At 47.0% G+C, this 24622-nt stretch overlaps 1 protein-coding gene across 4 annotated transcripts in view; it reads right to left on the bottom strand.

Moving 5' to 3' along the window:
* The window catches only part of FAM193A (family with sequence similarity 193 member A), a 51294-nt gene extending 48185 nt beyond the window's left edge, over positions 1-3109 (bottom strand). For 2 of the 4 annotated variants that reach the window (XR_013226657.1, XM_077310741.1), the window contains exon 1: positions 2847-3108. The gene's annotated coding sequence lies outside the window, so the exon portion shown is untranslated. Of the gene's footprint in view, positions 1-2846 lie in introns of all 4 variants that reach the window. The other 2 variants (XM_077310745.1, XM_077310746.1) reach the window with 1 other exon arrangement.
* Between the last annotated feature and the right edge of the window lie 21513 nt (positions 3110-24622).

The raw sequence follows: 24622 nt of genomic DNA, 5'->3' as shown, positions 1-24622 counted from the left end.
ACTCCTGTCTCCAAACAGAAACAAAGAAGAATGGCCTTTGCCTATACTCAATCAGAGATCATCAACACAAGTTAGCAGAGCCATCTCTCTTTCACTCTCTGAAGCCAGAGTGAGAAGGGTCCAGAATATATAACTATCCGAATGCCTAGAGTTGGTCAGCTACTGCTTTCTCAATAACTTTTCCCAGAAAGCACAAAATTTGAGTCCAATCGCACCTTTAAGACCAACAAGATTTATTCAAGGCATGAGCTTTCAAGTGCATGTACTCTTTCTCAGACAATGGAACAAGGATCATAAGAGTATAGATATAAGGGGAAAGTAAATTAATAAACTGTGACATAACATCCAAATTATGCAGTATGATAATTCTTTGCTTAAAAAGCTATTAAGTCCTTTGGGTTCAATTATAGTTCACAAAAACACTGAAGAAGTAAAAATGTCAAGGTTAGCAATTAATGGCAAACACTTTCACAGTTGTGAAAAAAATAATTAAAAGAGACTAGTTGTTTTTGTGAACTATAACTGAATCCAAAGGGCTGATTAACTTTTTAAGCAAAGAATTATCATAACTGCATAATTTGGATGTTATTACACAGTTTACTATTTGCTACTAATTTACTTTTGCTTTATATCTGTACACTTATGATCCTTGTTTCACTGTCTGAGGAATAGTGCATGCACTCAAAAGCTCATGCTTTTGTTGCTCTTTGTTGCTCTTAAAGGTGCTATTGGACTCAAATTTTGTGGTGCTGTTTCAGATCAACACAGCTACCCAATTTCCCCCCAGAAAGAGCAAATTAGAGACAGGGTGATAATTGGCCAAATCATTTTTCTGTAGGGATGGTTTCTTAAGTAGTGGACAGATAACTGCCTCTTTTGAATGCTTAAGGGAAGGTATCCTGAGATAGTGACTGATTTACAAAAGATCTTAAAGACCCAGTGATGTGGTCCTTATTTTATTTTAACAGCCATGATGAGCACAGATCCAGAGCACAAAGAGTGGCCTTCATAGATCCCGGGATCTAGTCAACATCTATCACAGGAACTGATTAAAAATAGTCCCTAAATAGACCAGGTGGTTTATTAGCCCTTTCTTCTGGTGTACTGATCTTACAAACAAGACCAGAGTTTATTCTAAATATATTATCTCCTCTGGGGACAGTAAAGGCTTAGATTTAGGCATCAGCACCTTGAACACCTGAGATAGGTTGTAAACCAGCTGATGCTCTAGTAGCAGAGAAATGATATTTATTTTTTCTACATATCACTAATCTGCTTATGCATCATGGTTAGTCAAAAAGAAGGTAAGGCACAACAATATGCAGAAATTCAATAAACAGCAACTTCTACAGAGGATGTTTTGAGCATGCAGACACTATTTTTCATGTCATTCTTTTTGGGAATTTTTTTACTATGAAAAACTCTAAAGGGAGAGAAGCAGTTCTCCTCTACATACACTTTAGTCCACCATCAGAAGCTGTCTTTGAAAATGAATTGTTTAGGTGGTACTCTATTGTTAGCTTCCATGTGTAAACATTAAAGTTCCCATCATCAACATAAGAATTCCCAAGAACATAAAGGAAAAAACGAGGGAAGTTCTATCTTCTCAGGGAGGTGGAATCTAAGCAGGCAAAAAATAAACAGATGCTGAGTGCTTTTCCAAATCGCAGCATCTAAATTATTTTGAAGACCTTCCAGGACACTGCAGGTGTTTAAGAGAAATCCCTTCCTCAATTATCTACTTCTGTGTGGCCCCCATTACTGTAAGCCACAGCTTAAAGCTTGACTTTTCCACAAAGTACCAGACTTGCAGTGCAATCCTACAAATAGTTTCCTGGGATTAACCATGACTGAACAGATCTGAAGTCCATCAGCACCTTAAAGAATAAGAAAATTCATAGCAGTTTCTGCCCCCTTCCTCAGATACAGGGAGATGAACACAGCTACCAATCCTGAAGAGACCTGAGTAGCCTTTGCCTAGAATTTCTCCTGTTTTGGTTTTACCCCACCCCTCTATCCAAGGGGAACCCAAAGCCCCTTCCATCACTCAACCCCCCACTTGAACTGCCCCTTTCCCCGGGTGACTGGGCAGTCAAATTCTCAGCCTAATCTACCTCACAGGGTTGTCACAAACATAACACAGAAGCTGGGTGTCCGTGTGTGTGCAATATCTGCCGTTCAGCATGCCCCCCACTGAAGAGAAAGACTGCAAGGCTCTAGGGCAGACAGAATGGATGGTTCTGCGCTGGTTCTCTTAGGGATGCCAGCCTCCAGGTGGGGCCTGGGGATCCCCGGGAATTCTAGTCTACCTCCAGGTGACAGCCATCAGTTCCCCTGGAGAAAATGGCTGCTGGGGAGGGTGGACTCCACTGAGGCCCCTCCCTGCCCCCAACCCTTCCCACTCCAGGCTTCACCCCCAGGGTCTCCAGGGACTCCCCAACCCAGAGCTGGCAGCCCTCCCTGTTTTTGGGAAAGACAGCAGAGCATCCTACCCCGCAGCCTGCCTGCCCCCCCCCCCATTTAGACCCCAGGGAGGACGACTGACAATCGGGGAGGGGGAGAACAGCAGCCCCCCCCCCCCCCGAGAGCAGGGAGCGGCGCAGCAGGCCTCAGCGGCCAGGCCCCGGGGGGGGGGGGAGGGAGCGGCGGCGACACCGAAGGAGGAAGTTGCGCCAGGCGATCCGTCAGCTGCCGCGGCTGGCCGAGGCAAAGGCCGGCCTCCCTCCCTCCCTTCTTCCTTCCTTCCGTGCTCCCTCCCTCGGCGGCTCGGGCGAGAAAGGAGCCGGGCAGCCGAGAGAGGCCGGCGGGAAGCGCAGGAGCCTTCGGCAGCCCGGAGCCTGACTTACCTCAGGAGAGATTCTCCTCAGCGCCATCACGGCTGCGGAGGGAGCGGAGGGCGGGGCCAGGGGCGGGACTTCTTTCCTGCGCCGGCGGCGCTACGAGCTCAGCGCCCCTCGCCGAGCTCCTTCGGCCTCCCTCCTCCATCCATGGGAGCGTTCTTCCGCCCGGTCCCTCCCCTCCCCGCGTTCTCTTGTTTTGTTTCTTTTAGGTTAGGGTTTTAAAACGTGTTTCTTTTAAATGGCGGAGGGGTACTTCGTGTCGAGTGCAGCTGTCGCACTGATTCAGGAGTCTGCGCATGCGCTCCTCTCGAATTACATCCGCGTAGTCCGGGGAAGCAAACCAAAAAAAAAAAAAGGGGGGGGAGCGATTGAGTGCGCTGTACTATTTCGAATGGGGGGGGTTGATTTCTGATTTAGCATTCTTCCATGTAGAAATAAAACTTACTTTCTTGCCGTTTTTAAATATATGTATATACTAATGTCTGTAGAAGAAAAAGGCTTTCACTCAGCCTGGTTTCTGCTTCGGGTCTTATTCTGCTTGCAGTCTGAAGTGGTATGGTCCGTTCTGCTCTCTAAGGTCCCCGGGCCAATGAGGCCGTAGAACAGCTCTGCTGGCTGGAGCTTGGGTTGCCAACTCTGGGTCGAGAAAGGCCTGGAGCTTTGGGATTGAGACTGGAGAGGGGAGGAATGGCTGCTTGGGGCTGGTTCTAGAACTCAAAGCCTCTTTCGCCGTTTATTTAATGTTCCTTCTTCTTGATCGTATTGACTCACACTGTCTGTTCCGCCTTAACAAGATTGGTGTCCAATTACAACTTTATGACCAACTACGTTTTATTTAAGGTGTAAGCTTTTGTGTGCACATCACAGTTTTCAGTCAATGAAATGTGATCTGCAGGCCGCATATGTAAGTAGTTCCAAGTGGTCACGTAGGATCTTCAAGGCCATATGCCAGCCTTTTTCCACCAGGGTTTCGTGACAATCCTGGAAAGGTTTCCCAAATGGGTTGGGATTAGTTAATTAAAACTGGGATTAGTTAATTAATTATATGTACGTTAAACATTTATCAAGTGATATGGCCATATATGGTCCTGTAGACCCAGTCCCCATTCCCAGTATGTCCATAGATAAGCCTGGAGGGGGCTCTAGGTGGGCGCATCCACAGCTCAGCTTCTCAACCGTACTCTGCACGATTGCGCCTCTTCTGGGGTTTCTCATAGCCTGAAGAATATTTCAGGGGGTTTGCAAGGGTAAAAAAGTTGAGAAAGGCTGCCATACACGATCAGGGTCCTGTATACCTCAAGGACCATCTGCTTCCCTACACTCCCTGAAAAGCATTTCGCTCCATCCATTCCAACAATATCATAATCCTTGACCTAAAAGAAATCTGCCTGGCCTTGACCAGAGCCAGTGCTTTCTCATCCACCCAACCTGGTGGAGCAAGCTCCCCAAAGAGTTCAAGGCCCTATGAGAACTCAAACAATTCCATGGGACCTTCAAAACAGAGTTCTTCTGTCAGGTGTTTGGATAAGGCCAGGGACTCCATAATGGACCCAATTGCCAGGAAACTATAACAATGACACCCAGTATGTTCCACTTATCTGTTATACTGTTCTTTGCCATATGCTATACATTCATCATCTATGATTGTTATATTTCTTGTTCAAATTGCTGCAAGTGCTTAATGTATTTTCTTGTTTCTCTGTTCTATGCACACTGCCCCGTGATGTCACAATAAGGGGTGGTATATAAGCTGAATGAATGAATATAATGAAATAAATTGCTATGTTTCCCCTGGCCACTGGCAGAGGATGATGGGTAGGGTTGCTGGATCCATGCTGGGAAACTCCTGGAAATTTGAGGGTGGAGCCTGGGGAGAACAGGAACCTCAATAGATTACACCAGTGGTCCTCAACCCCCGGTCCGGGGACCGGGACCAGTCCATGGATTAGTCGGTACCGGGCCGCGGCTCATTCTTGTCTTCCTCCCCAGCTGCTGCCTCCAGGGCTGCCCTGCCACTCTGCCGCTGGCTCACCTTTGGTGCTCTCCGGTGGCTGCCATGGCTGGGGCTCCCCCTCGGAGGGCATTGGACAGCTGCTGCTGGCAGCGCCCCCAGTGGGCGGCGGGAAGTCAGGGCACCGGCGGGAAAGCAAGCAGAGCAGGAGCTCAGGCGGCGGCAACGTCTCTCAGCAAAAGACTACCCCCCGGACCTCATAAAATTGTCAAACGTTGACCGGTCCCTGGTGATAAAAAGGTTGGGGACCACTGGGTTACACCATACAATCCACACTTCAAAACATCAAAGAGAACTATAGTCTCAAAATAAGCTGTAAATCTGGGGGGTCCCCAGGTCCCACCTGGAAACTGGCATCCTGTGTCTCCCATTTAATTGTCTGATGAAGTGTGCTCTACAAATGAAAACTTGCACATGGAATAAAGCTTAGTTGGTCTTAATGGTGCCATTGAACCCAAACTTTGTTCTGCTACTTCAGCCCAACACAGCTACCTACTTTAATTCACCTTCAGTCAAGTGAGAAAGGTAGACTATAAATAATAGACTTAAAATAAAAAGCCATTAGAGCAGCAGCAAACCTAGGTACGGAAGGTATGGTATGTGCCCTGGGCAGGACTTGATAGGGGCATTACAGCTTTCATTAAAGTCAGACAAGCTATACTTGGATAGTGAAAAGGAATTTTCTTCAGATATATGAAGAAAAACTGTATGAAAAAAACTGATTTTGTTTCAGATTGGTCTATAATATGGTCAAGGAAAGCAAGGAAAGTGCAATTATAATTACCTTGTAGTGCCATCATTTGTTAATTAAAAGATTAACAAGTTTGACTTGAGTTTACCCCCAAAGCCAGAAGGACACCAGAACATAACTCAATGTGCTGACATCAGCTGGAAGTAACGCTAGCATGTTGGGATCTTCAAGGGTGTTTGTCCTAGGTGCCATTTTCCATAGATATGCCTGTGCATTAGAATCCACTCTCCAGGAGGAATTGATCTCTGTAGTTTGGAGATAAATAAATTCTGGGAAATCTCCAGGCCCTGTGCCATCCTCAAAGTGGGGCCTAGAGATCTTCCAGAATTCTAACTACTCTCGATACTACAGAGATCAGTTCCCCTGGAGAAATAATGGCTGCTTGGCTGATTGGACACTGTTGTATCTCATGCCTACTGAACTCCCTTTCAGTAAATAGCGGACTCAATAGCATAGTGGCTGCCGTTGCAAAGACCAGGGTAAACCAATCATGTCGGTCTGTTCTGTGATCAGCTGCTCTAGCACACAGTCATTTATTATATCCCAAAACCTTGTCTGCATGGTGTGTGTAAAGTGATGCAGAAGAAGAAAACGGATGCCTAGCTAAGCTTAACCCAAGCAGCCTTTAAAGTGATGGCTTGTAGTGGCTATTTTAACCTCCTATGGGAAGGCAAAAGCACCAAGCTGCTTAACTAGGTACAAATGAGACTCCTCAGAAACTTGGCTGAACCCTTTTTCTGTCTCCCCACAGAGTGATACCAGCTAGCTACTTTACAATGTTGTTGAGAGTGGGGGCTTGGGTTAAGGCAGAAATACGAGGCTGCTAAGTCAAGCACATACAAACTCAACCCAAGCATCACTCTCCATACCTGCCACTCTTTCCTTTGGAATAAAAACATTTTTATTAAACCTCTCATCCTGTCAAAACAATACAGAACCATTTAGAATCGACAATAAAACGAGCACAACTGTACAACAAATCCAACAGCGTGCAAAGGACTCATCATCCTCTTCGTATCATGATTGGAGATGGGCACGAACTGTGGTTTTGCATTTTGTTGTAGTTTGTAGCTGAATTCTCATTCTGCTTCTTCATTTCAGTACATTTATATGCACTACAATGCATTTATATACAGTTTTTACTGCTTCTTCTTCCAAGTTTGTCTTCTGCTTTCAAAGTAAGCACTCCATCTCTCCTCAAATTAACCTGTTTCTCAAATAGGTTGTTAATTTTGCCATTACTGCATAGTCAGCAAGTTTATTTTCCCATTCTTCTAAGCCTGAAACGACATTTTATTTCCATTTTGCTGCAAAAATTATTCTAGCCACTGTCACCATGTCTTTGAAAATCTCTTCCAATACTTTTAGTGATTTGTTAGATCCTCTTAAACTTTTAAGTGAACTCCAAAATATTACAACAAGGGGGCCAGGCCACAGGGGTGTCACAAAAAATATGTTGATGTTATTTAAAAGACCCTCTTGAAATTCAGTTGGTGGAAGCATATGAAAAGAACCACAGAAGATGACATCATTGTGCAGCTAGGTTTTAATGGGAGAAGGTACTTTTAAGATACTCTGATCCCCCATCATACAGGGCTTAGAAACACCCTTTCAAATCTCTTTGAAACCAATTGGTAACTAGTATAGGTACAAAGTAAATAAAACATGCTTCCAGATGCTTGTTCCCACCAACAATCTGTCAACTACATTCTGGGCCATTTGGAGTTCCCAAAAGCTCATCTACTGTAGTGGTCTGCCATCTTCACCTACATGCTCTGTTGGATCCTCACATATTTTTGCATCTACCTCACCTAGTTTTCTATATAAGAGCAGTTTCAAGCTGAGCTATAGAGCTGAGATAGTACTGGTTATCTAAGTTCATAATCTCCATCGTTGTTACTCCAGCAGGGTTTTCTGCCTCGATGCAGTGGATCATGTCTTTTAGGGACATTTGGAAGCAGAAGTAGGTGCCAGGAGATGTCCCTTGGATGGGTTTAAATTGTTCTTCATTGACCAGACCCAAACAGTTGCTATTGGAAATCAGTTATCTTCTGCAAGGGGGATGTCTTGGACTCCAAGGGGTGCATTATTATCCCCTATGTTATTAATCCACTCTGTAAAGCCTTTATAGTTTCATTCATTCATAGTTTTGTGTCAATACAGTTTCAATACTGTTAACAACTGCATGAGATACAGAATTTTAAGCTGGTAATATTGGGATGGAAAAAAATATGAACATGGGACTTGTGCCATCTTGCACAGAGGATAACATCACAGCAGCAGATAGGACACTGTAATCACACATACACACAATACCTTTATTGGCATAAAGCAGGTTAGCAAAATGAACAGAGATAGTCAGGATACATCAGTCAGTTTAAGTTTAAAAACTGAAGACAAAAATTCAGCCATAATTGGCATCCTTATCACTCAATAAAAATTGGCAGATCAGGTCTTTTGAATGGTTTCTCCGTTTCGATATTAAAGGTATAATATGCCTTCGCTGGACAATAAACAAGGGACAATCCAGTAAGATATGTTGCATGGTGTCAGGAGTGTTTAATTCACAGGGACATAGTCTATTTTTGAAAGGAATCTTGGCAAATCTCCCTTGTAATACTTTGGATGGAAATGCGTTGAGCTGAGCAAGCGAAAACGCTCTGCGATAAAGGGGATTTGCCAAGTTATAGAAATAATCCTATTTCTATGTTTGGTTCAGTGCAAATTGGATTATGTTGGAAGGTGATTCCTAAGTATTTTAACCATTTGACCTGCTCAATTTGATGACCACCAATACGCCACTTTGCACTTCTGTGCAAAGACCATCACTTTGGTTTTTTCGAAGTTAATCGATAGGTCATTAAGTTAGCAATATTCATAAAAAGCATTCAGATATCTTTTCAGACCAATTCTGGAATAGGAAAGCAAGAGTGTATTATCAGCATATAGAAGAAGTGGGATTGGCAGTTTATCTAGTTTGGGAGGATGACCATTTATGAGTCTTAGGGTTTTTGGAAGATCGTGTAAAAAAAGGTTAAATAAATGAGGAGCAAGGACGCGGCCTTGTTTAACTCCTCTCAGGAAAATCTATTTACTTGGAATGTATTTACTGCATACAATACTACATTTCTATGACTGTGCAACTCTGCTATATTTCAGTACGTGACCGAGACCTGGGTACGGAGTGGCGAAACGGTCGCCTTAAAGGAACTCGCCCCCCCCCCCCAGGTTTTGCGGTCCTGCACCAATCTTGGATCCAACAGTAGGGGAGTGGGGGTGGCAATTGTGGTCCAGGATGCTTTAGCCTACAGGGCTCTCCCAGCACCTAACATCGGGCAAGTGGAGTGTGTCGGCATTGCGTGAGTCTTGGTCGAGAGCTTGGCTATCTGGTTGGTATACTGTCTCCCCAATGCGCCACCAGATGCCCTGCCGAGCCTGCTGGAGGCAGCAGCTGCCTGGGTTTTGCAGTTCCCCAGGCTTATAATCTTGGGGGACTTCAATGTTCATACGGACGCGCCATCCACAGGACTTGGCTTGGACCTAGTGTCCATGGCGACACTGGGGCTCTCGCAGTTTGTTGCTGGGCCCACCCATCAGGCCAGCCACACCCTTGACCTGATCTTCGGGGCTGGGATAGAGGTGGTTCTGGATACGGCTCTTGACATACCACTACACCCTGCGGGCTTGGATCAAGATCCCACCCCCTCCCCAATTGGGCAGCGGGAGCATTTTTGCCCACCCGCGGAGACTTATGGATCCAGTTAGTTTCCAGAATGCTCTGCGGGACCCGATGCCTCCTGCCATCTCATTGGCAGCCATGGTGGAGGACTGGCAGTCCCGCCTGTCAGCTGCCATAGACAAGATTGCTCCTAGATGTCCTCTCCGCCCTCGACTCAGACGGACTCCCTGGTACACCGGGGAGCTCCGGGAGAAGAAAAGTGAGACAACTAGAGCGAGTGTGGCGGAAGTCTTGTGACGAGGCGGCAAGAACATCTTATTGCACGCTTATGAGGGCGTATGAGATGGCAGTGAAAGTGGCAAAACTCACCCAGCTTGATTATTTAGGGTAGTTTGATCTCCCACCGCCCTGGAGGAAGGGCACCAAAATAGTAGAAAATTGGCCCTTAACTGTGAGGCATTTGCGAGCTACTTTGCGGATAAAGTCTTGTCACTCCGCCGCGACCTTCCTGCTATGGTTAATATAGTAAATGAACTGGATACGGTCCTTCCTCCAAAGCCAGATACAGAGGGTAGCCGTGGGGGAAGAGTTATTGGGCCCTTATTGGCTCCCTTGTGGGGTCCCTCAGGGCTCAGTGCTCTCCCCCACATTATTCAACATCTTTATGTGTCCTCTGGCTCAGCTGGTGCGGAGTTATGCACTGGGTTGTCATCAGTACGCTGATGACACCCAACTCTCCTCATGGATAGCCACCCAGACTCTCCCCCAGAACCATTCACCAAATGTTTGGAAGCTGTGGCTGGATTGCTCGAGCAGAGTTGCCTGAAACTCAGCCCCTCCAAGACGGAGGTTCTTTGGCTGGGCTGTAGGGGGGCAGACCAGGAAGCTCACTTACCCACTCTGGCGGGGATGCAACTTAAGATCACGTCCCAGGCCAGAAATTTGGGGGTGATCATTAATTCCTCACTAACACTCGAGGCACAGGTCAAATAGGTTGCTGGCCAGGCATTTTCCCATCTTTGCCAGTCTCAGTTACAAGCGCCCTATCTGTCCTTTGAACACCTGGCAATAGTCACCTCCAGAATAGATTTCTGTAACTCGCTCTACACTAGCCTACCTCTGGGCTTGATCTGGAAACTGCAGCTGGTCCAAAACACAGCTGCTAGGGTCCTCAGAGGCACATCTTGGAGACCCCGCATCCAGCCAGTGCTGAGGCAGCTGCATTGGCTACCAGTTATATTCTAGATCAGGTTCAAGGTTTTGGCTTTGACCTTTAGGGCCATCCATGGTCTGGGCCCAGTGTATATGAGCAACTGCCTAATCGCCCTATGCCCCCTGAAGGGCTTTATGCTCTGCGGGTGCTAACCTATTGGTCGTCCCTGGCCCCAAGGAAGCTCGCCTGGCCTCAGCCAAGGCCAGGACCTTTTCGGTCCTGGCTCCAACCTGGTGGAATGAGCTCTGGGAAGAGCTGCGGGCCCTGCAGGAACTTCCAGCATTCTGCAGGGCTGGCAAGACGGAGCTCTTTCGCCAGGTTTATGGTTGAGGCCGGGCAGCAAGGAAGATCTGCCCCCCTCACAAAATGGCAGTAGCGTGTTTCATTAGCTCCCCTCCATCCGCCTTTTAGATGGGGATGCGATTTGGGTGAGACTAGGATGAGTTTCGCCACCATTCTTGATCAATAGGTTTTATTATGTTAGTTTTATTGGCTTATTGGTTTTAGGGGATTGTGCGGATTTTATGTGACCCACCTTGAGCCTTTGGGGGGAGGTGGGATATAAATAAAATAAGAAGATGAAGAAGAAGAAGAACGAGAACAAGAACAAGAACAACAATAATATGCATATTCCCCAATAAGGACCAAATTTGCTGATCTATGCAAAACTGAATTACAGGGCTTTTCTACACAGATGATAGGTATTGTTTGTTTGTTTGTTTGTTTAATATAGGGCCATCCCCGAAGGCTCAGGGCAGTTTACACGAAACGGGAACAATACAATTAACTCAGTTTAAAATGATGTGGTAACAACAGTAACAGTAACAACCAGATAATGATAGTAATAAACATTGTAGAACAGTAGAATACTTGAACATTGATTAACTTGTACTGAAGCCCAGTGATTTGGGCGGATCTGTAATTATTGTTGAAAGGAGGCTTGGGGGGCCATTGGGAAGTGATGGTTCAGATCGACCCAAACCTGGGGGAAGAGCTCCCTTTTGCAGGTCCTGCAGAACTGTTGGAGTTAAATCTGTGGGTTCAGTAAGACACAGACATTCAACTCCAGCAACATCACTGGAACCAGAAATACTGAACACAGATGCTGAGAACCAAGGAACGTGCTTGAGACTCCTGCCCCTGATAGATCCGTACGTCTGTTTGCTGATTGGTTGCAAAGCGGGGCCTGGGAAATTCCTAACATAAGCTCCCGATTCCATAAGTTCAGGATACCACAATAATAAGAAACGTTTGGCCCTGGAACGGGTCAGGAGTTTGCCTCTTTTCCCTCTGCTGGCCAGGGGCTTGAAGGATTTCCAGGCAACTCTCCTGGCAGGTCTGGCGCTGCTTTCCGTCCCGGACCTCTGCATGTATACCAGGCCACCAGATGTAGCTTCTGGCTCAGGGTTTCAGATGCTTGGTGCCTGGTTGGCTTTCATACAGGGCCTCTAATACTCGGAGTCTCAACTTGGTCGACATTACCATTTGATGTCCCCACAACAAACATTCCTCTTGGGCAGATAATTTGTACTGCTGGGATATAAAGGGCATGAAAACTGAGTGCTGCCTCCCCCACATGCTGGGTGACCTGGGCTTGCCACAGCACTGATAAAGCTGTTCTGACCGAGCAGGAATATGAGGTCTTTCTCAGACTCACCTCCCTCACAGGGGGTCTGTTGTGGGGAGAGGAAAGGGTAGGCGACTGGAAGCCGCTTGAGACTCCTTTGGGTAGAGAAAAAGCAGCATAGAAGAACCAACTCTTCTTCTTCAGTAATATCAGGGCTCTCAGCCTCACCCACCTCACAGGGTGTCTGTTGTAGGGAGAGGAAAGAGAAGGCAACTGTAAGTCACTTTGAGACTCCTTCAGGTAGAGAAAAATGGCATATAAGAGCCAACTCTTCTTCAGTAATATCAGGGCTCTCTCAGCCTCACCCACCTCACAGGGTGTCCATTGTGGAGAGAGGAAAGGGAAGGCGAATGTAAGCCACTTTGAGACTCCTTTGGGTAGAGAAAAGCAACAAAAGCGAGTCCCAATGCAAGTTTAGGCCGAACTGGGATGGGGGCCGTCGGAGTGGAAGTCCCTGTAGAAGACCTTCGTTCACCCCCTCTTGTGGATCACACGCTTTCCGCCCGTTCCTGAGAGAGCCCCCCAGCATGCCCCTGCCAATACAATCGTGGTTGAACGGGCGGAGAAAACTACGTGCCTACTGGTGAGAAGAGAAGAGCTGCCCCCTGCTTGGCCTTGGAGTCCGGCTTGGTTCCCCTGTGTGGACACGGTGGTGAATTGCGGTGGCGGCGGTGGAGGGGAGCGGCTGGATCCCCGGGGCTGGCTGAGGGAGCTGGGAGATGTCTGAGGAGCCCACAGGAGGTACCAGCACGCAAGGGGAGAGAGGCCCGGGGTGGCATCCTGACCTACTCGCGCCTGCAGGACAGCTCTGTCCTCACCTGTAGAAGCACAGCCTGGAGGACAGAGAAGCCTTTGCTGCTTCTCCTTTAAGATCTGGAAGGAGACTGATGAAGCAGAGACCAGGTCTCTTGACTGCCACCTAGAGGTAATTGGAATATCGCCCAGAATTAATTCTGGCTTTTTGTCTCTCAGACTCCATCTGGTGGCTTTGTCCGGAACAGCACTGGACCTGTCTCCTTTTTATTGCTTCTGATTGGTCTTCTGTTGCCAGTTCTGTTCTGTGTAGAAAGAGGGTGATTGGGGTGCCATCACCGGGAGAGGATGAGGGATAGAGTTAGGCTCAGCTGAGCTGAGGAAGTTGACCCACTGGCCAGAGAGAACCCCTGGTCCAGGTGGGATCTCGTCAGGTGGCTAGACTTACCTTACTAGCTGCTAGGATAGGTGGGTGAGGGGGGGAGGGGTTGGGATTGGAATATAGTGGGCCGGGTGGGTTAGGGCAGGCGTCATGCAGCTAGGGGAGGAGAAGCTAGCTTGGGGGAAGAGTAGTGTCCTCTCTCAAAGAGCGGAGAGAGGGGTTATGGATGGGGAGTGGTTTTCTGCGGGGGGGGGCTAACACTGGGGCCGGGATTTCAACGATCATGGGCCAGGAGCGGTATGGCTGGGGGAGGAGGTTGGACAAGAGAAGGGTTGGGAGCACTGGTGTCTCGTTTAGGGCCCAGCCGTGGAGACACGACTGGCACCCTGGGTGCGCTTGATTCCCTTCTAACCTATGTCCCATCCCCAGATTGTGAGGCTGGAGGCTAGAAGAAAGGGTCCAACATTGGTCTTGTGCAATACAAGGTCGACTAAGAACAAGGCTGTGACCCTGCAGCACTTCTTTGTGGAGTCGAAGGCGGACCTTGAGTGCGTGATTGAGACCTGGGTGAAAGAGGGAGAGTCGGTGGCCTTGAAAGATCTGGCCCCCCAGGTTACTTGGTCCTTCACCAATCTTGGAGCCGCAAGAGGGGGAGGGTGGGTGGCAATCCTGGTCCGGGAGGCTTTCGGCTACAGGGCTCTCCCGGGGCTGGAAATTGGGGGAGTGGAGTGTGTCGGTATTGGATGAGGCGTGGTTGAGAGCTTGGCCATCTGGCTGGTCTATCGTCTGCCCAATGCGTCACCAGATGCCCGGCCCCGCCAGCTGGAGGTGGTGGCCGCCTGGGCGCTGCAGTTTCCCAGGCTTCTAACCCTGGGTGACTTCAATGTTCACGCAGACTTCAGGACTTGGCAGAGACCTGGTGTCTTCCATGGCAACACGGGGGCTCTCGCAGTTTGTTGCCAGCCCTACCCATCACGCCAGCCGCACATTCAACCAGATTTTTGGTGCTGGGATAGGGGATGGATCTGGATGCAGATTGCCCCTAAACATCCTCTCTGCCCCCAATTCAAACGGTCCCCCTGGTACACGGGGGGACTCCGGGAGAAGAAAAGGGAAGTGAGACAACTGGAGCGAGTGTGGCGGAAGGCACATGACAAGGCTACAAGAATATCTTATCGCACGCTTATGAGGGTGTATGAGATGGCGGTGAAAGTGGCTAAACGAGAGTTTTTTGCCATGGAAATTGCGTCCACAAACTCTCGCCCGGCCCAATTATTAGTTAGATATCTCACCACCTTTGAGGGGCGCCAAAATACTAGACAATTGGAACTTGGCATTCTTTTTTAGTAATCTCAGGGCTCTCTCAGCCTCACCCACCTCACAGGGTGTCTGTTGTGGGGAGAGGAAAGGGAAGGCATATGTAAGCCGCTTTGAGACTCCTTCAGGTAGAGAAGAGCGGCATATAAGAACCAACTCTTCTTCTTCTTCTTTAGGCCATTCACACTCGGTTAAGGACTTGGGAAATCAATCATTCACTGAATGAGCAGTCGCACTGGAAGTTTGGGGAGGCATCTGGGGAAAAATATTGAAGAGCAGCACGACATGGGCTGGCAAGGGATCTGCATGAAAATTTGTTAGTGGTAAGTGGCTGAGGGCGTCAGCATTATCCATGCCTTTTCCTGGATGATATTGCAAGATTTAGTCAAAGCCATTGAGGAAGATGGACCAACTGAGAATTCTTGGGGATAGTATTTAAGTTATTCAACTGTCTGCAGTAAAAAGGCCCAATAGCGGTTTGTAATTTTTGACTATTCTGAAATGGCAACCAGATTATATTTGTTGATGCCAGCAACAATGGTGAAGGCTTCCTTGGCAATTTATGCATAGTTCTGCTTGGCCTAGGACAGCATGCAAGTGTAGAAGTTGATGGGTGCCTTGCGTCCATCAGGTAATCTGTGGCTGAGGACCGCTCTGATCCCATACAGCAGGGGTAGTCAAACTGCGGCCCTCCAGATGTCCATGGACTACAATTCCCACGAGCCCCTATGTCAGGATCAGCTCCTCTGATCTCTGCCATGATTTATTGATAGATGAAGTAACCCCATTTTGCCCTGGTAGTATGTTGTTTGTATAACCTTTTATATTTATATTCCTTTTATGGCCTAGGCCTGGTTTTCACAATCCTGTGTTATTTCTGCTAGCTGTGTTTTGTGTTACTGTCAGGATCAGTCCCCTGATCTCTGATGGCCCTGAGCTTTTTGCACTGCATTGTCCCCTGCTGTGACACTTTGTTGCAAATGCCCTGTGAACATCTTATCTACAAAGAGAGGCGCCAATTCGACCAAGGCTGCTGGAGCCAGGGACGGTCTCTCAGGAAGCCCGGGATGGCACCTGGTGGGGGGGAATATTCCTCCCTGGGAACTGGGGACATTTTGGGCAGGAGAATTGTATTGATAACTGCTTGCTTTTCCTATATCGAACAGTCTTGACTTCAGATGTTAGAGTGATCAGAACTACTTCCAATTAAAGCTTTCTATTAAACCAGAAGCCTTGTTGTGAGTCTGTCTGCCTCTGACACCCTGCCAGCAAATGCAGTTTGCCTACCCCTGCCATACAGGAAGGCATTGCATGCAAGGACAATCAGTTGGGACTCATGAAAGTGAACCAAAATGCCGTCGGAGTCCAGGAGGCTCTTGATAGTTTCAAGCGCTGTTTGTTGAATGTGACCTATGAGGCTTTCTTGTTCAATGCAACAACTTGCCAATAGTTGCCTTGTTAGGAAGGAATAGATGATAGTTGCTCAGTAGTCCTAAGAAGGATTGCAAGCTGTGCTTCAGTTGCAGAAGCAGGGCTTGCTTGTTGGCCTTCAATTTGGATGTTGTGGGCTGCACCCTGTCAGTGTCAATCCAGAACCAGATTGGTACCTCGTTACCCGAGATGGCAGTTTTGCACTTTAAGCCTGGTGCACTGGAAATGGCACAGGACTTCTTGTAGGCATGCTGCAAGTTCAGTGTCAGAGCTGGATTGACATCTATGTCTTGGACCGACATCACACTCCATTGTCCCCCACCCCCTGCCAGAAATAGCTCAGCAGCCTCTGCTGCTCCATACCCCCCCCCCTCCCAATGCCTGGCTGTTCTCAATGGAATGGCTTTCCTGGCCTTGGCACTTGCCTGCCTGTCGGCCCCCTTTACCAAGATCCAGGCATGCTGGTGAGAAAGGCAGTTCTCACATACAATTCAGCAGGCTGATGAGGTTGTAGGCTGGCTTATGAGGGATGGCCATAAGCCAATGTTCGGATTCTCTCGATTAGCCCAGGGTGGCTAGCCCTGGCATGGAGGGAAAAGCAGAAATCGGTCAGTGAAGGGGGAGGGATTTTGGGGCCCCTTTCTCATGCATTGCAGGGAGTTTCCCCTGTTTTCAGGGCAAAAGATGCAGTAATGTCCCCATATCCACCCACACGTGAGCTGCCCCTGCGCTTAACTTTCCTGCCCCACAATGAATCTAAAAAGTCAGGCCAGGCTTTGCTCTGTGCTCCGGCCAGCTGGGCTCATCACAAACAGCTTCCCATCCCCTCATAGCTCTTTTTTAATGCAAATTTGCAACAGTTTGCCTGGGCATGCAGTGAGGACAAGCACCTTGCTTGTCCATCCTTTCTCCTCCTCGGGCAATGGCTGGGATGGGGTAGCTGCAGTATATCTCATTTAACTCCCCCAAGAATGGAAGGAAGGGGCCAGGGTTGTGTCCAAGAAGACACAGCACTGCTTTCTGTCCTTGCTCAAAGGTGGAGCAGTGTGGGAGGGGCCAGGGGGACACAGTGCTCTGTGGTTTTCTGCCTCGCTAAGACCAGAAACGGCCCAGTGTCCTACTCTGCTGGGCCTGTAATAGGGTTAGCGCAAGTATCCGCCACTCTGGATGCCAGTCGTTACCACATGCCAACAAGGATTTTTATGACCAGCGCCCCTCCCCTTTCCATCCCCTCCAGGGGCTTTGTTGGCCATGGGGGGCAGGCAGGTTGACATTACTAAACATGATAATATAACCCAATAGCATTTTATACAAATTAATATCAAAAATTAATTAACTCCCACCCGATTGGTGAAACCCTTCCAGGGCTGTCAAGAACCCCTAGGGCTGTTGAGCAAGTCCAACTTATATGTTGGTATATTTTCACATACCCCTCAAAAACTGCCCGAACTCCCACAGTTCCGCAGGGCCTGCAAAAGGGAGCTCCTCCACCAGGCATTTGCCTGAGACCGACCACAGGTCCCCCTCAGACATCCCCTCCATGGCCTGAACCAGTCCTGTCTCTCTAGGGGTTTTCGCTAAGTTTCTGTTATTGTTATATTGTTGTTGTTCGGATCACTGAAGTTGTGTTGTTTAGAACCACTGTTGGATTGTTATTGTTGTATTTGACTATGTTGTATGTTGATTGGTTCCATGTATCCCCCTATGATGTTGTATGTAAACCGCCCTGTGCCATATGGAAGGGCGGTATAGAAATCAAGTCAAATCCAATCAAATCAATCAATCAGTCAATAAAGGAGGGGCTTCTAAGTGAGCATCAGGAAACTCCTGAGTTGAAATTCATATGCAGATTTCCCCAGTGCTTTTGACCTCAATAAGGTCTGGGAGTGGTAAGCACACCACAGTCATTCCTTCTCCTTATGCACACTGCTTGCCTTGCTGATGTGAGTGGCCCACGCCCACTTGGACGAGATGATTTACTCCTTTGGCTGCATTTAATTTCCATGTGTGCTGTGCCCAGTAACCTGCCTGCCTCTTGCCTGCTTGACCTTTTATCCTTATTTTGTAAGGCCCTAACTTCCCTCCCCTCTTCTGTTTGTTGTACAAACAAATATCACACTTCATCCGCCTAAGTCAGGGGTAGTGAAACTGCGGCCCTCAGGATGTCCATGAACTACAATTCCCATGAGCCCCTGCCAGTGCTGGCAGGGGCTCATGGGAATTGTAGTCCATGGGATCTGGAGGGCCGCAGTTTCACTACCCCTGGCCTAAGTTAACACAACTGTGTACACAAAATACCCAGTTTTTAATTTTTGCACTGACATCATTTAAAGTGTGCTTCCTCTCCAAGGCTCAAGGCACATTCCACACAAGAAGTCGATACCATCAACAGGTTGGGAAATCCAACTGACAAGGGAATAGGATTTGACTTGTAGAAATCTGGAAACCGGCCAGAGGTGAATCATAGTGTAAGTATGACATCTTAAACAAATGCAAAGCTTACATACTAGGAACCACTTATAGGAACAGATAGTATGAAGTTTACATAGTGGTTTAGTCTAGTAGCCCCTACCCTTTACCCTATGTTTCTTTCTGAACCATATTGTTGCCATGCAGCCCTACTTTCTGTGCAAAACGCCTCTGAATAACTCAGCTATGCATTTCTTGATAAAGCCAGGAAAATGGGGGTCTTCCTGACGTCTTTACGCAGACCATTCTGTAAGATGGGGGCCACAACAGGGAATGCCACAACAAGAACTTGGAGTAATGGGTTTAAACTACAAGTACAACAATATAGGCTAGATATCAGGGAAAAAAATTTCACAGTCAGAGTAGTTCAGCAGTGGAATAGGCTGCCTAAGGAGGTGGTGAGCTCCCCCTCACTGGCAGTCTTCAAGCAAAGGTTGGATACACACTTTTCTTGGATGCTTTAGGATGCTTTGGGCTGATCTATGATTCTATGATTCTATGTCTGTGTACAGGCAGTTTTGTATAGTTAACATACAAAGTGAAACAACGCCTCACCAGGCAGCAGAAGGCACATGCTGCATTGAACAGGTAAGTACCCCATTTTGTACAACCCAGAAAGGTAGTAAAAACTGGGAAATTATATCAAGTGCACGATAGGCTATCGGGTATAGTATGCTATGTGTTGTGTAGACCTGGAGTACAGCAAGTATTCTATTGCAAATTCTATATAAAAATGCATTGCTTCATATTTCATTAGAATCATAGAATCATAGAGTTGGAAGGGGCCATACGGGCCATCTAGTCCAACCCCCTGCTCAACGCAGGATCAGCCCTAAGCATCCTAAAGCATCCAAGAAAAGTGTGTATCCAACCTTTGCTTGAAGACTGCCAGTGAGGGGGAGCTCACCACTTCCTTAGGCAGCATATTCCACTGCTGAACTACTCTGACTGTGAAATTTCCCCCCCCCTGATATCTAGCCTATATCGTTGTACTTACTGCATGTCCTTTCCTCTGCAGCCAATCAGAACAGCATCCTGCCCTCCTCCAAATGACAACCTTTCAAAGAGGGCTATCATGTCCCCTCTCAACCTCCTTTTCTCCAGGCTGAACATTCCCAAGTCCCTCAACCTATCTTCATAGGGCTTGGTCCCTTGGCCCCAGATCATCTTCGTCACTCTCCTCTGTACCCTTTCAATTTTATCTTCTTTTAAAAGAAGAGCTGTTTTTAATACCCTGTTTATTACTAGCCAAAAGAGTCCCAGAGTGGTTTATAAATAAATTTCTCATCGTAAGGTAGGTGGGGCTGAGAGACCACTGAGCTGGCTACAAGGGGAGGAGTGGGGAATCAAACCTAGTTCTCAAGATTAAAGGCTGCCGCTCTTATCCATGGCACCAAGCTGGATCTCAAATAAATCAATTACCAAAAAAAAAAAGCTTTCTGACTTTTGGGAAGAAAAAATTACAACCACCAATTAATTAAGAAAAACAGAGTTCCAACCAAATGTGTTCAGTAGAAGCCAGTGTCCAGTTTTTGATGCAGCACTAATACAGATGTGATTAAAAATCTAATGAAATAAAATCATAGAATCATAGAATAATAGTGTTGGAAGGGACCTCATGGGTCATCTAGTCCAACTCCCTGCACTATGCAGGACACTCACATCCCAATCGCTCATCTACTATGACCTGTCAACCCTTTGCCTTCAGAGAATCAGCCTCTCCGTCAGATGGCTATCCAGCCTGTTTAAAAATTTCCAAAGATGGAGAACCCACCACCTCCCGAGGAAGCCTGTTCCACTGAGAAGCCGCTCTAACAGTCTGGAACTTCTTCTGGATGTTTAGATGGCATTTCTTTTGAATTAATTTCATCCAATTTGTTCTGGTCTGTCCCTCTGGAGCAAGAGAGAACAATTCTGCTCCATCCTCCATATGGTACCCTTTTAAATACTTGAAGATTTAAATAAATAATAAATTATCATTTAAATAAATTATAAATTATAAAGGAAGGCAATATTGCTCATTGAAAGTGTCGATATTCCCATCTACAGAATTGTCATCTCTCTCTTCTCAAATTCAAGTTCTGAGTATTTGTATCTGATGCTGTATTATAGGGACAGGACACAAATCCTGGTGTATTGACTGTCCTGCTGTCAAAAAGTTACCATAACTGAACCAGTTTTGTGCAGTGGTTAGGAGTGTGGACGTCTAATCTGGCATGCCGGGTTCGATCTGCACTCCCCCACATGCAGCCAGCTGGGTGACCTTGGGCTCACGAAGGCACTGATAAAACTGTACTGACCGAGCAGTGATATCAGGGCTCTCTCACCCTCACCCACCTCACAGGGTGTCTGTTTTCGGGAGAAGAATGGGAAGGTCACTGTAAGCTGCTTTGAGCTTCCTTTGGGTAGAGAAAAGCACCATATAAGAACCAATTCTTCTTCTTCTTCTTCAGAAGGTAGTTCTGGAATCTCCTTGGCTTCTGGTTGTGTGAAAAAGGCTACCGTTTTCATCATGAGCAGTGTTCTTGGCTTTTGGGGTGTTTTCAAAATTCAGTGACATAACACTTGTACTGAATTGTTTTTTCTCTGAAGTACAAGGGATAGGTAATGAGGAAGGAAGATTTCTATTTGTAATGGACAGATCACCAATTGTGAGGTTTATTTTTGCATGTCCTTATGGTTTTCATGCAGTGCCTGGCCACCACTGGGGGGAGGCTGGGAGGGAGTACCTGAGAGAAATATTAAGAAGAAAAATAAAGCCTGGTCTTTACAGGAAGTTCCGACCACAGAGTATTTAACAATTTCCAGAGCTATCCAGAAGTGACAAGGATAGCACTGTTAATTCATTAATTGCCAGAAAGTCTACTATCAGAACTTCCTATAAATGATTTGGCCTTATTTTTTTTAAGTTTATTCCCAGAATAATTGCCTCCCCTTCCATTTGGCCTATTTCCACCCAAGAATTAGTTAAGCATTCTCAAGAAAGGGCTACAATTAGCTGGAGGCCTCCCAGCATAAGTATGCAAATGGGAACCCTATCAGTGATAGATCATCATAAGGTTCCTAGTTCAGTCCTCTTAATCTCCAGTTTAAAAGATTCAGGTAGTAGTCACCAATCATGATGGTAGTGAACCATTTACTTTGGCCCATGTCTGAAGATACTGGATCCCTATGCCTTCAAATTGTCCTGTTTACTGCTATGGCAGGATAACTTCCATTAACAACTCCCCAACCCTTCTCCCCGCTCAATAGGGCTGTGATGGTGGTGGGGAATACAGGCATTCATATGACAATGTGATGTAATTTCTAGGGTGAACCCAGAGGTGATGTCACACCACTCTAGGATTCAGTGGAAACTCTATGATTAAACCATGTTTCCATTGCGTCCTAGCATGGTATGACATCATCTCCAGGTCTGCTATCATGTCAACGCCCCCCTATGACCCCCCCCCCGTCTCCTGCTAGTTGCTAGCCATCAGCTGGCAACCCTCCTTCAAAGTAACACTGTGTGGGTATTCTGCATCACATGCAGGTCACTTCTGTTGTGTTCTGTGGGGTAGGCACCCATAGGACAGACACAGAAACTCACCTAATCAGTTGCAAACATGGAATGGCTTTTGTTAAATCCATGGGCTCAGCGGTGGACACGGACACCAGTAGCGATTTGAGTTCTTTATTAGGACCCCAGCATGGTACAAGCAGAACTGAGAATGGAACCAACAAACCCAGAAATAACCCCAATTTATATACAACCCTCCCCCCCCACACACAAAAAGATCTTCCCACCAATGTACTCTATTGGTCAGTTTCACTTTTCACTGATTGGATCTAGCAGCTAGGATCTAGTCGTTCATTGGTCAATTTCAGTGCAGGCTTGGATCTCAAACTTGATCCTCAGCCAATCTACAGACAGAGCAGCTTTTAGGGAGACCTGATACTACTCTGTGTATAGAGACAGCAAGACCTGATGCCTCTGCCTCACGGCCATGTCTGCTGATCCTAACCCTGCTGAGTAGCAGGGCAGCATGGCTAAATTACCCAACTGTAGAGACCACCTCTGTTGTGATTCAGCTGCCTTTTGGCATAGGAGAGCCAGTTTGGTGTAGTGGTTAGGAGTGCGGACTTCTAATCTGGCATGCTGGGTTCGATTCTGCACTCCCCCACATGCAACCAGCTGGGTGACCTTGGGCTCGCCACGGCACTGATAAAACAGTTCTGACCGAGCAGTGATATCAGGGCTCTCTCAGCCTCACCCACTCCACAGGGTGTCTGTTGTGGGGAGAGGAATGGGAAGGCGACTGTAAGCCGCTTTGAGCCTCCTTCGGGTAGGGAAAAGCGGAATATAAGAACCAACTCTTCTTCTTCTTCTTCTTTTCAGCTGGCCTTTAGTTGAGTTAAGCTGTTACAACTAATGATTATTCTGGGTTATTCCTTGTATAAAGATGATGGCTATCAGCTTCAGTGATGTCTGTAGCAGAAAAGAGCAGGAGTCAAGTAGTACCTTAAAGACAAACACAATTTGTAGCTGGGTAAGCAGTGACGAGTGACTCATGAAAGCTCCTACCCTGCCACAATTTTTCTTAGTCTTTAAGATGCCCCAGGACTCTTGCTCTGTTCTACTACCGTAGAGACCATAAATCATTCCAGTATTTTTTGTTGTTGTTGTTCTTACAGGTTGTGTCTTCTGGTGCAACAGGACACATACTCCTAGGGAGACATGCAATCCTTCCTAATGTCACTTCCCTGGGAGGGTCATTGGACAGCCCTAAGCAGGATTCTGAGTAGACCTGGGGCTGATTCTGCACTTTGTTTTCTCTGTTGTGGAATTCAGATCGATTTGAACTCGGGTTTTCCTCCCCCCCCCCCCCATTGAAACAGAAAGTGTTCTGCACTTGATTTGGAAAACTCAGAGCGGGGAGAGGAGCCAAGCGCAGTGAGTCTTTTTTTTCTTGAATGACGGGCGGGTGGGGGGGGGGGAGAAGATTGGAGACAGCAGAGGAGGGGGGAATAAATCCAAGAGGCAAATCTCTGCTGAGAGAAGTTGGGGCTTCTGGAGCACGGTCACTTTAAGACAAGCCTTGCAACTGGGAACCAGGAAGTCTTTGATGTCCTGACCAATCAGGGAAGACTGCTTTGCTAGAGGCACTGAGAAGGGAGTTAATTTGCAAATAGCAGGAATCTGCACACTTAGTCCGTTTACGCACTGGGAACTTCACTGCCCCAGCTTCCATACAGGAGCCACGAATCGGGGGCGGATGAGGTACACCAGGGCAAATGCTCCCCCATGTGGGTGCAGGAAGGGGTGGGACAACTGGCCACAACTAAAACTCCGGCCTGCAGCTTGGCATGAAACCTTCAGTGCATAAATGGTCTTAGTCAGGGGTAGTCAAACTGCGGCCCTCCAGATGTCCATGGACTACAATTCCCAGAAGCCCCTGCCAGCATGGACATCTGGAGGGCCGCAGTTTGACTACCCCTGGTCTTAGTGATGCCGATTTTTCAAATATTGAGCCTTATATCCATTTCTGGATATTGCAGGGGAAAGGTAGGGTCACTCTGGATCAATCATGCATGTTGCAGAGGGAAAATTTAAAGCACCCAAAATCAAAATGGAAATCGAATTCAGTGTAGACAGCAAGGATTTATTCGAACTGGGAGCGGGTATAAAGCCCTGTGCAGACACACCCTCCTTAAGCTTGCTCTCATAACATCCTCATTGTTTGTTGTGCTTTGTAAGCTGCCTTGAGTGGGGGGGGGGAGTCTTGGGAGGGTGCCATAAATAATGAAAGGAAAAACAATAATGTTTCAGACCCCATTCTATAAATAAATAAATAAAAATTAAAAACACTATAATAATCTTATTGTACAGCAGTAGGATTACAAAGTGATACAACGCAATATCATCAGTTACAGCTTCAACAGCATCAGGTAGGAAGCCATGTTGGTCTAAAGTAGAAGAACAAAATTTGAGTCCAATGGCACCTTTCAGACCAGCAAAGAATTATTCAAGGCATGAACTCACCTCTTGAGTAAATATTTGTTGGTCAAAGGTGCCATTGGACTCAAATTTTGTTCAGCTTCACTAGCAATCCATTTATCATCTTAAAATAGTGAGCATAAAGCCCCACCTTGATCTCCAGGTCTGACCT

Source organism: Paroedura picta, chromosome 14 (genome assembly GCF_049243985.1).
Source record: "Paroedura picta isolate Pp20150507F chromosome 14, Ppicta_v3.0, whole genome shotgun sequence".
Lineage (NCBI taxonomy): Eukaryota > Metazoa > Chordata > Lepidosauria > Squamata > Gekkonidae > Paroedura > Paroedura picta.
The sequence above is the reverse complement of the archived record's forward strand: the minus strand, read 5'-3'. Positions and strand labels throughout refer to the sequence as shown.